The sequence below is a fragment of the Chinchilla lanigera genome, unplaced genomic scaffold (genome assembly GCF_000276665.1).
Source record: "Chinchilla lanigera isolate Chin_1 unplaced genomic scaffold, ChiLan1.0 scaffold00023, whole genome shotgun sequence".
Lineage (NCBI taxonomy): Eukaryota > Metazoa > Chordata > Mammalia > Rodentia > Chinchillidae > Chinchilla > Chinchilla lanigera.
In genome coordinates, this window is record NW_004955424.1 from 21,843,334 (window position 1) to 21,854,840 (window position 11,507).

The window sequence follows — 11,507 nt, forward strand, 5'->3', positions numbered from 1 at the left end:
AAAAAAAAAAAAAAAAGACGGAAATAGGGTCAGGCTCAACCAAAATGGAGACAACTGCTCCTCGTTCTAGGACAGTCATTCATGTTGGTCCTCCACAGTGAATTTTCTATTTTTTTTGTTTTTGTTCTTGTTTTTTTATTTTTTATTTTTTGAATTTTCTAAATGTAAATAATGTATAATTTTCTATTTTATTATTTAACCCAAGAGTTCTTCAGAATGGTGTGTTCAGTTTTCTAAAAGATCAAGATTGGCCAGGCATGGTGGCACACACCTGTAATCCCAGTACTCAGGAGTTTGAGGTAAGAAGATCGTCGCAAGTTGGAGACTAGCCTGGGCTACAAAGTGACCTCAAGGCCAGCCTGAACTGCATAGCGAGACCCTGTCTCAAAAAAAAAAAAAAAAAAATCAAGATTTTTTTTTTTGTAGGGGGGTGGTTTGGCTTTGGGGTTTTTGGTTTTTTGTTTTTTGTTTTTTTGAGACAGGGTCTCACTATGTAGTGCAGGCTGACCTTGAACTCACTGTGTAGTCCAGGCTGGCCTCCAACTCACAATATCCTCCTGCCTCAGCCTCTCAAGTGTCAGAATTATAGGTGTGCGCCACCATGCCCAGCAAGATGGATTCTGTAACCACGCAGGAACAGCATCCAGAGCAGAACACTTTGCTCCTCTCTCAGGATCAATGGAGAGCAGAAATCTAACGTTTATCCCCAAGAAATGCAGAATTTCATCGAGCACGTCTCTCGGCTTGTCAAGGTGCTGAATGAAGATGGCACAGGGCACCCAAAAATAGGAGATGTCACTGCCCAGCTCAGGGAAGACGTCCTAGAGTACAATGCCATCAGAGGCAAAGACAGCTGGGGTGCGACGGAGCTGGTGGAGCCGAGGAAACAGGACGCAGACAGTCTGCAGCGGGCGCTGACCATGGGCTGGCATGTGGAACAGCTGCAAGCTTTCCTCCCGGTGACAGACACACGGTGTCACGGATTCACCCCTTACCCGGCGTGAGAGAGCTGCTGGTATGGCAAGCCAGGCGTAGGTTTGGACGCTGCCAATGGTGCCGTCCATCTGGAGCCTGTATCTACCGCCTGCTGAAGTTTCACGCTGGGAGCAGCCCTCCTACCTGAACCTGTTGGGCCCTTCCTGTAGACTGCCCGTCAGCAAAGGTTGGACAGACTCTGGGTGCCACCACAGCCCCCCAGAACCACTGATCTCAGCAAATACACTGAAAAGAGGTATGAATCTACGCCAAGTACAAGACAGCTTTCTACCCCTTCTACCTGCCTGCTGCTGCTGCTATGCGCATGGCCGGCACTGACCGGGGAAGGAACACAGGCTCCTGAGAGAGACAGGCGAGTTCTTCCAGCCTCAGGATGATTTCTGACCTCTTTGGGACCCTAGTGTGACAGGAAAGATTGGCACTGACATCCAGGACAACAAATGCAGCTGGCTGGTGGCTCGGTGTCTGCAGCGGGCCACTCCCGAGCAGCACCAGATCGTGCAGGAGAATTACGGGCAGAAGGACACCAAGAAGGTGGTCAGGGTGAAGGCGCTATACGAGGAGCTGGAGCTGCTGGCTGTGTTCTTGTGGTATGAGGAAGACAGCTACAACCACCTCCTGAGCCTCAGCCAGCAGCACGCCGCGCCGCTCCCCCCAGCCATCCTGGCTTGGCGCAAACAAGCTCTACAGGTGAAAAAAGTGACCTGGAGACCACAAGGCCAGGGAGGAAGGGAGTGGCTCAATAAATTGTCGTGTAACCCTAAAGAAGGATGGATTTTGTTTGTTTACTAGCTCACTGATTTTTGTTTTTGTTTTTGTTTTTGGTAGTACTGGGGATTAAACCCAAGGTCTTTGCACTGAGCTACATCCCAAGCCCATTGATTGACAGATTGATTGATTGCTTGACTGATTGATTTGAGATATCATCTTGCTAAATTACTAGGTCGCCCAGATGGGCTAGAAATGGCAACCCTCCCGCCTCAGCTTCCCAGAGTGCTGGGATTACAGGCATGTATCACCACACCTGCTCGGAGAAGAAATTTTTTTTGGAGAATAATTTTTGAAATAGCTTTTTCAGATAATCGTGGATATTCTTCTTTGATGCTATACCAAAACTGCCAAGGGATAGTTTCTTAAAAGCTAGCTGCTACATGGAGGCTGAAACCTAACAGTGAACTTTCTCTATCCCGCTCCCATAAAATCCATTAACCTAACTCGCACTTTGAGTGGATCTTTTATCTGTGCATACTTCTTCAATATCATGATTGGAAATACTGATTCACGGAATTCTGCAGACCTAAGTGCTGACCTATTTTATTATACAATGCCAAAATACCACATTCACTCATGTTACCACCTGTGTCATCAGAAAAATCTTTACATATTAAGAAGGTATCAAACTCAAGTAGTCAATGTGAGTTGCCCAGAATTCTACTTTCCAGGAAAACTTTAAATTTATTCTTTGCAGCAAATAGCGTCCATGGTTTCCTTTGAAGTGATAGACTCACTTGGTTCATTCTCAAGAAAAGTCTGAAACCAAACTCGCAAGTCTGAATAACCATCACGTGTCCATCAGTCCTCCCCTCAGTAATAACGTTTCTTGGGAAAAGCTAGTTCAGCTCACAACTCAAACAACTGCACAAGAGCGTTCACCCAGGGCAACCACTGTAGCAAAAATGCAGGAGAGGATGTGAAGGAGGTGCTGTAGGTGCGCTCGCACTTCATCCCGAGGAGAGCCACACAGAGGGCCGGGGAGGAGGCCTCAGCTCATTGGTGTTGTTCTTGAGCTACACTGTCTTTCACCTGTGAGCGTGTGGTATCAAACAATATGGCGGGCCTGCAGGCGAAGTTAGCAGCAGTGCCCTGGCAGTGAGCATGTGATGCCCTGGGTTTGATCTTCAGCAACACACGCACACACACACACACATACAATACGATAACTACACATATACTTTGGAGCTATGGTGTGATTTGTGCTTATAGCTCCAGAAGTTCTTCTCATCATTGCCTTTTCAGGGAATCAATGCAAATATCAATACAGTGAAAAAAGATAAGTATCATTGTTGGAAGGAAAAAATTTTCCTCTTTCAGGTTGGGCCCAAGGAGCTGGGGACGGTAAATTAACTAACAGTAGACAAATTAGCAAGAGAAAAGCTCTGAAGCAGGTGGGGACATCTGAATACAAAGGCCTCCTGACAGATTTACATACCAATTCAGGGGAATTCGAGGGAGAGAAAGAGCTTCTACCAGAAAACAAATGGGCTTTTAAGACAGCAAAGGGAAGGTGTGACAGCGCTTATGACGATGTTTATTATGCAATTTCTCCTGTTGGTTGGGTGAGACTTAAGGGCATTTCACTCCCTGAAGCCTCTGTCTTCCCTTTGGAAAAGATGTAGATAGCTCTTTATGTCATTTCTTACTCTTAGGAAAATAACTGTGACTTGGTGGAAGCCCTTATTAGGTCTTGTGGACCCGTGAATGTATGGATGGCACTTTGAGAACCTCGGCTTTATGTCCTTAATTTTCTTCGGTCAACATAGTTTGTTTCTTTTTTGTGTATGTTTTTGTTTTTTGAGACAGAGTCTTACTATGTACCCCAGGCTGACCTCAAACTGGTGGTGATCCTCCTGCCTCAGCCTCCCAAGTCCTGAGGTTAAAGGTGTGCATCACCACACACCACTTAAAATGGTTCGTTTTCTAAAGAGATACATTGACTTCCCGCTATTGTGATTGTGAGTTTATATTTCTTTCATTTTGCTCTCTTGGAACTGTGTTGTTAGGGGCCTAAGGGTTAATGGAATTTCACACTGTCTTCATGGGTCTACCGCCCATGCTTCCATTGTCCTTTGAACTAGCTTCATCCCCAGCTGGTTGCCCAGTTAGGGTATGTTGGCATACGCATGTAGTCCCAGCTATTCAAGAGGTCGAGACAGGAAGACACCTGAGCTCAGGCACTCATGCATCAAGATCAGCCTAGGCAACACATACACAAAGACTTTCTTTTTTTTGAGACAAGGTCTTACTAGGTAGCTCAGGCTGGCCTCAAACTCACAGCCTTCAATTCATAGCTTCCTGCCTCAGCTTCTCAAGTGTGATTGCAAGACCATCTTTAAATTGATATTCTGTTTTCTTATCATTGCACTCTGACAGGTTTTTATATATTCTAAATAAAAGGTGTTTTTTTTTTTTTTAAATCTTTTTGAGACAGGGTCTCGCTGTGCAGTTCAGGCTGGCCTTGAGCTCACTTTGTAGCCCAGGTTGGCCTCAAACTCACAACGATCCTCCTGCCTCAGCCTCCCAAGTGCTGGGATTACAGGCATGCACCACCCAGCCTCCCCCAAGCCAGATCCTCAAAACATTCCCAGCCATTCTCACAGCGCAGGCCTCAAGGCAGAGGAAGATGAGTCATAAGAGGCCAAACTGCAGTTAAAGTACTTTGTATAAAATTTACAAAAAATATGACTTTACGAACTCATACCAGGGACTGTCCCAGGGTCATGCAAGCAAGAAGCCTTGAGGCTTGAGCTTTACTAGCTTCACAATATAGTCCTCTCCTGATGGAAAGTACAAAACACACAGTGTATCCTTATCTCACATTGAGTAACAAGTTCTCCCCACATTCATGCTGTCATCCGGGGGTTAGCAATCCAGGAGCAGCACAGGTGGGTCCTCTACATGTGGTCCACCCCGAGGCTGCAGTCGAGCAGAAGCCCAAGTCCTTCACCTGAAGGACCGATCACCTGGGGAAGAGGTGGCTCCTGAGGCTGCTCACGGGGTTGGCAGGCTTTGGTTCTTTGAGGACTGTTGGACTGAAGGCCTCATTTCCTAGTTCACGCAGGCCTCTCCAACATGGTGGCTTGCTCCATGAAAGCTAGCAAAACAGGCTGTTAAGATAAAAGCCAAGATCATTTATAACCTAATCATGGAGGAGACAGTGCATTATTTGTGTTGTATTTTATTGGTTAGAAACAAGCCACTATGTCTAGACATGTGGAGACTCCAAGAAGCAAGCTGGCTTCTAGAATAATTTCCAGGCTGCACTGACTGGCAGGGACACTGGGCAGGACAGGAGATCAGTTGACAGACCACAGTCCTGAGATTCGGGTCTCAAAATGAACCGTCAAATGCAGCACCTGGGTGGGTATCAAAGCTAAAAGCAGGGGCTGGAAGTTGGAAGACTGGACAAGAGCCTACTCAGGAAGTATCCCCCGACACACATTTAGCATGTGTACTGAACCCAGGGCCTTCACACTGAGCTACATCCCCCGTGCGTTTTATTTTTTAATTTGAGGCAAGGTCTCACTAAGGCGTGTAGTAATCTCACTAAGTTGTGGGTTCACACTTGTAATCCTCCTGCCTCAGCCTCCCAGTGCTGGCATTATAAATGTGTGCCACCATGGCTAACCCGGGAATTCCTTGAGGTAAGTGACCCATGGCTAATCCTCAGTTTACCCTGCAGAGGCAGTTTGGGTCCACGTGAAGGACTGGAATAGGACAAGTGAAAAGGATATAATAAAGAAGCCACATGGAACAAACACTTTCCTCCTCCTTCTTCCCCACTCTGGAAAAATATGTGGTCACTCCACCTTTTCTTCTTTCAACAAACATGAGCCTGTTGCTTGCATTCATTCAGTGGCCACCTACTCAGCTCCCCTTATGGTTAAGATATGGAGCTCAGCGCAACAGAAAATGTCCAGGCTCTTGAGCTTCTCACCCACTCTCACTGGAGGACGGGAGGAAGACAAGGACTAAGCTCAAGTTCAGTCAGTCTGTCTGGTCAGCACAAAATCTTAAACTCCTATGCATTCACTCGCGTGCTTCCTTATCAAACATTACCGGTCTGCTCTCCCATTCCACTACCACTGGAGCTCCAATTATGGGCAGGGGACGGGGCGAGTGTGACAGGCAACCCCATCCCTATCGTGAGGCTTCGCGTGGAGGCCCTGTGTTAATTTTATTTTCTTAGATTCAGTGAAATTTGGATTCTCAATATAACTTTGTTGCATTTATACAATAAATGTGTAATATTTATATACCATATAATTCACCTATTTAAAGTATACAATTCACCTGGAGTCCCCAGACCGCTCTGGACACACACTGGGAGAAATCAAGGACACTCCCTGCCTCCTGCCCTTCCCCACTCACATGTGCATAAAGCCTCTCCCCCAGCTCCCTGCGGCGGAGCCCTCACAGACCCAAACTCCGCGTCCTGCGGGGTGGGGGAGCTGGGGCTGCGCCAGGCTCCCCGGGACCTCAGAGAAGGGCCGCATTTTATGGCCCGAATCAGAACCCGGGAGCCAACTCCCCCAGCTGCAGAATGTCAGGGAAGGCGGCTCACGAGGCTGGGAGGCCGGGGACGTGGACGGGCGGAGGGCTCTCCCGAGCCTCTGCCGCTGAGAAGCTTCTTCGAGTGGGCAGGGACAGGCCACAGCCCATCGTCCCCGTTACACACACTCCAGGAAGAGGGGCGCCCAGCGCCCAGACGGGGGCATAGGCTGTGCCCGTCACCATCCTCCCTCAGCCTTGCGTCACCATCTTCCCTTGTGCAGGGGGCCGCGGCCAAGCAGGCAGAGCGGCAGCTGCGGGGGTCCCCTCCATGGCAGCTATGCTCAAGCACGGGGGCTGTCCCCTCTCTGAGTGACAACAGAGCCAAACGCTCCAAAGCAGAGGAACAGGCCGGGAGGTGGAAGAAGCTGCCAAGAACAGCCACCCTGTAAATAAAGTTGGGGGGGGGCAAGTGCTGAGGGACACTGACTGAGGTCACGGAGGGGCTCGGCTCTAGGCCCCCCTCACTGGTGCAGAGGGCGCTAGGGTGGCTCGGCCTCCCAGGGCAGCCTGGTGTGCTCTCCTCCCAGCCCCGGCTCCGGCTCAGTACAGCAACCCCGCCCATCCCTGGGGAAAACTACAGCACCTCTACAGAGAGAGGCCTAACCAGACCAGACGTCTCTCTCCGTCCTATTCCCCGGTGAGTGGGCCGGCGGCCCCAAGCTCACCCCCGGAGCGGACACAGCTTGCACACAGGAGCCTTCTGGGGGCCTGTTCCTGCGGCTTTGTCTCAGCGCTGAGTCACAGCAGCTCTTCCTGCAGCCTGACCCCCACGTGCTGAGAGGCCTCAAGCTCTCTTGTGACCCTAGGGCCACGACTACTTTGAACGCCAGCCATGCCTGATGTGAGGCAGCGCAGCAGGTCCGAGGAGGACAACGAAGAAACAGGAAGTACCAACAGCAGAGAAGGAGCCCTGGGGCCAGCACCGCCGGGGGAGTAAGCACAATGGCAGTGAAAGACAGCGGCCGCTGCTCCTCGCGCACTCACTCCAGGCTCTGGACAGTTTCCCACCTTACCGCAGTGAATGGTCTCTACATCTTAAGGGGACAAATGTACTTGTGCTGTCTCTTAGCTGCGAAGAGAGGGTGCGTACCTCACTGTGGAGACGCTCAGCATGCAAGGTCAACATCATCGGTAACAGGGACAGTGACATCGGGACTCCTGGTGACGCGTTAGAACAACAAAACACCGCATCTGTGGCACTCTGGCCACCAGTACACAGCCTCACTCCAGTTGTGAGAAAACAGCAGACAAGCCCAGACGAAAGGACATTCCACAAATAGCCAGCACTTGTTAAAAGTGTTAGAGTCATGAAAGACAAAGAAAGAGAGACAGATGGGAGACCAAGGGGAAAAAATAACACTGAATGCAGCAAGAGATCTTAAATAGGGTCCTGGAACAGAAAAAAAGACATGAGTACAACACATAGAATTCAAATAACGTCTGAGGTTTAGGGTTAGGGTTATAGCACTGCCAATTTCCTGTTGTTGGCTGTTCCAGTGCTGATTTTGAGAATTATAATAGGATTATGTGAAGTGTTACCATTAGGGAAAATTGGGCAGAGGTATACAGGATTTTTTTTTTGTACTGGGAATCAAACTCAGGACCTTGCGTTTGCCAGGCAGGCGCTTGTGCTGCTGAGCTATATCCTTGGCCAGCAGGGGTATACAGCAACTCTGTACTACTTTTGCAACTTTTCTGTAAGATAAAAATTAATTCAAACTTGAGATTTTTCTTTCTTTTTGTTTATTTGTTTAAGACAGGGCCTCACTATTTAGCCTAGGCTGGCCCTGAACTCCCAATGATCCTCCTGCCTCAGCCTCCCAAGTACTGGGGTTATAAGCATGTTTCACCAGGCCTGGCTAAACTAATCCTTTTTTAAAAAAATTTACATGTGTGCAGTACATGGCGATTACACTCAGCACGAGGAGCTAAAGCATGTGCACAGCATATCTTAATTGTGTTTACTCTCCCTTCCCCTCCATCTATAGATCCTTTTCCCATTTGTAAGTGACCTATGTCCCTGATACCTTTTTCCATCCTTCATTTTGCACTTTTTTTATACTTTGGAGACGGGTGTGGTGGCACCTTGCTGTAATCCCAGCACTTGGGAGGCTGAGGCAGGAGGATCATTGGGAGTTCAGTGCCATCCTGGGCTACATAGTGAGTTCAAGGTCAGCCTGAACTATAACATGAGACCCTGCCTCAAAAAAAAATTACTTATACTTTGGGTTTCCCATTAAGGGACAATATGTGATAATTAAGCTCCAACAAACCAATCTAATCTAAGCAAATTAGCACATTGTATTAGTCTGATGAAAAATGTCCTGACTGGGATAAAGCCAAATATATTTAAATTGCCTGCCATATTTTTATTTGATTTTTTTTTTTTTTTTGTCTTTTTGAGACAGGGCCTCGCTACGCAGTTCAGGCTGGCCTTGAGCTCACTTTGTAGCCTAGGCAGGTCTTGGACTCCCAATGATCCTCCTGCCTCAGCCTCCCGAGTGCTGGGATGACAGGCGTGCGCCACCATGTCCGGTTTTCTGCCATATTTTTTGTTTGTTTGTTTTTGTTTTGTTTTTTTTCTGGTACTGGGAATCAAACTCACTTGCGCTTGCCAGGCAGGTGCTGTGCCGCTGAGCTAAATCCCCAGCCCCTTGTCTGCCATATTTTTAAAAATCTGCCACAAGTGTTTTTTGTTTGTTTTCTACAGTATTGGGGGAATATTCCAGGGGTACTCTACTGAGCTACACTCCCAGGTCTGCTTTGAGACAGGGACTCACTAAGTTGCCCAGGCTCAGTTGAATTTGCAGTCTTCTTGTGTCAGCCTCCCATGATGTTGGATTATGAGCCTGGGCCGCTGTGCCTGGCAGGTGGGTTTTTTAAAAATGATGCAATCACGCCCATGACCAGAGCACGTCCTTGCCTGAAGAGACAGTGCTACCCACTTAGGTGAGCGGCATCGCGCCGGTCTCTGGAGCTGTGACCAGGGGACGGCCGCCACTCTAGCCTGGGCGCCAGCAGTCTCTCCAAGGTGTTCTGAATCTTGTTTGTCTTGTTCTTCAGTCCAGCAGAGACTTGGGAGGAAGCCGGTTCTCTTGCTTGCCGGCACGTCCAGCACCCCTTCTTCATTCCTTCCGTGGTGACTCACCTTTTGTAATCAATCGATAAGGACATTTCTCATCCACTTTAAGCTCAACAACTTTAGCTCCCAACGTCGGCAGTTTGTTTCTCACCCCACCGAGAAGAGGAACAAACGCGCGGTTGTTACTAGGTAGGAGGCTCGGCTGTGCTCACTTTTGACGGCTTCGTTTTTCCTGTCTCCCTGGTTTCTCCAGCTCACCAGCCAGGAGCTCACAGCAGATCTGCAAAGGCTGCCACCAAAGCTGCAGCCACCAAAGTCCACAGCCCCAGCCTCCGGATGAACCACCACCCGCATAGCAGGTACATCAGTCCTCAAGGGTTCCAAAGGCCATCAGGGCAAGGCGGAACTTGTGTCTCACCCTGTGCTGGGTCTCTGCCCAACTCTGTTTCCTGCAGCCTTTACTTTCTTTGTACCGGCAGCTTCCCATTTTCGTCCTCCTGTCTGCACATCACAAGCTGGACATGTTAGCCAGTAACTAGTTAACCTCATTACTCACTGCATTTTGCAGTGAGGAAAAGGCCTGCTGCCTCCAGCTGTGGACAAGAGGAGGAGCCACAGAGGGTCACTGGGCCAAAAGAAGGCAAGAGCTGTGCAGCTTTTACTGGCGTCCAGGGAGACCTTGGGTAGAGTCAGACCAAGGCTGGGAGCTACTTTCCACCCACCCCAGGAGTTTTTGGCAGTGGAAGCGCTGCCGCCTGAAGGGCTGAGTGTCTGTGAACACGTCCCAAAGCCTCCTCAAGGTCACCTCCTGGCTACTGAGATCTTCAGAGGCAGCAATAAGGACGCTGAAACAGGATCCTTCCAAGCCAATTCTACTTGTCACCAAAAGGGGAACAGACAAGCAAGGAGAAAGGGCCTTACCACAAGACGAGCAGAGGAGGGGAGCTCCCACAAGGTGGAGGAAGGTGGGGAGGGCAGGGTGACCCTGCACCCAGGGTGGCTATCAGCCAGTCAAGGTAGAATGTACTCCGCCCCAAATGATTAAGCAGCTGAACTCAGATATTAATGCTTACTTTGATATGAGGGGCGTCACCCGGCCATGACACTCCAGGGCTGCCCAGAGCTACCTGGGAGGGAGCCAAGGTCCTGTATTCCCACCCCGGCCACCCCATGGGGAAGAACACTGGTCCACAGGATCAGGAGGGCTGGGGGAACCCAGCATATAGCACTTGCCTCCCTTACATGAAGATCCCCAGAACCACGAAAGTAAGGATCAGGAGCTGGACATGGTGGTGCATGCCTGTAATCCCAGCACTCGGGAGGCTGAGGCAGAAGGATCGTTGTGAGTTCGAGACCAGCATGGACTACAAAGTGAGCTCAAGCCCAGCCTGAACTGCACAGCGAGTCCCTGTCTCAAAAAAAAAAAAAAAAAAAAAAAAAAAGGATCAGGAGTCAAACTGGCAGAAATATAGCAGAGAGACCATAAAATGGAACCTCTACCATTCCTTACAAAGTGGGGCTCCCCCAGGCCTGGGACCTCACAAGGAGACCATTCTGCCAGGTGGAGACTGGGACAGGAGGCCATCTGCTGGGTTCAATGGTGATTCCTGGACTTTCAGCCTCAGAGAGGAGCAGGTAGGCAGGCTCTGCAAAGCTGGAACTGACTGGCGGGAGCTGGCTCTTCTGACCCCTGCCTTGGGCTCCAGGCAAGGGAGTTGGGGGCGGGGGTTGGGAAGCTTTTTAACTGTGGAGCCAAGGGCACCTCGGTGAGGAAGACCAAGACACGGGATTGACTTGGAGAGGAAGGAAAGGTGGAAGCGTTGGGGGTGAGTTTCCTGCAGAGAGGACCCTACAGGGCAAGAAGCGAGGTATGTAAGGGAGAGGCCCGAGAGGTTCTCAGGAGCAGGATGTCAGTGGATAAGGACTCAGACGCAGCTTTGTCAGGAGCTGAAGGACCCAGACAATGGACGCTCTGTCCCCCGGCAGGCAGTATCTCGCAGTGGAGGGATCAATGTGATGAAATGCTCCAGAGGTCAGGAATGACAAGAAACACTGCTGGCTCCCAGGTGAGCATAGCGGTTTGCCTCCACCTCTCTAA

At 49.6% G+C, this 11,507-nt stretch overlaps 1 pseudogene; it reads left to right on the top strand.

The window, feature by feature from the left end:
- Positions 1 to 3,120, top strand: part of LOC102029094 — a 14,784-nt pseudogene extending 11,664 nt beyond the window's left edge.
- The last annotated feature ends 8,387 nt before the right edge of the window (positions 3,121 to 11,507 follow it).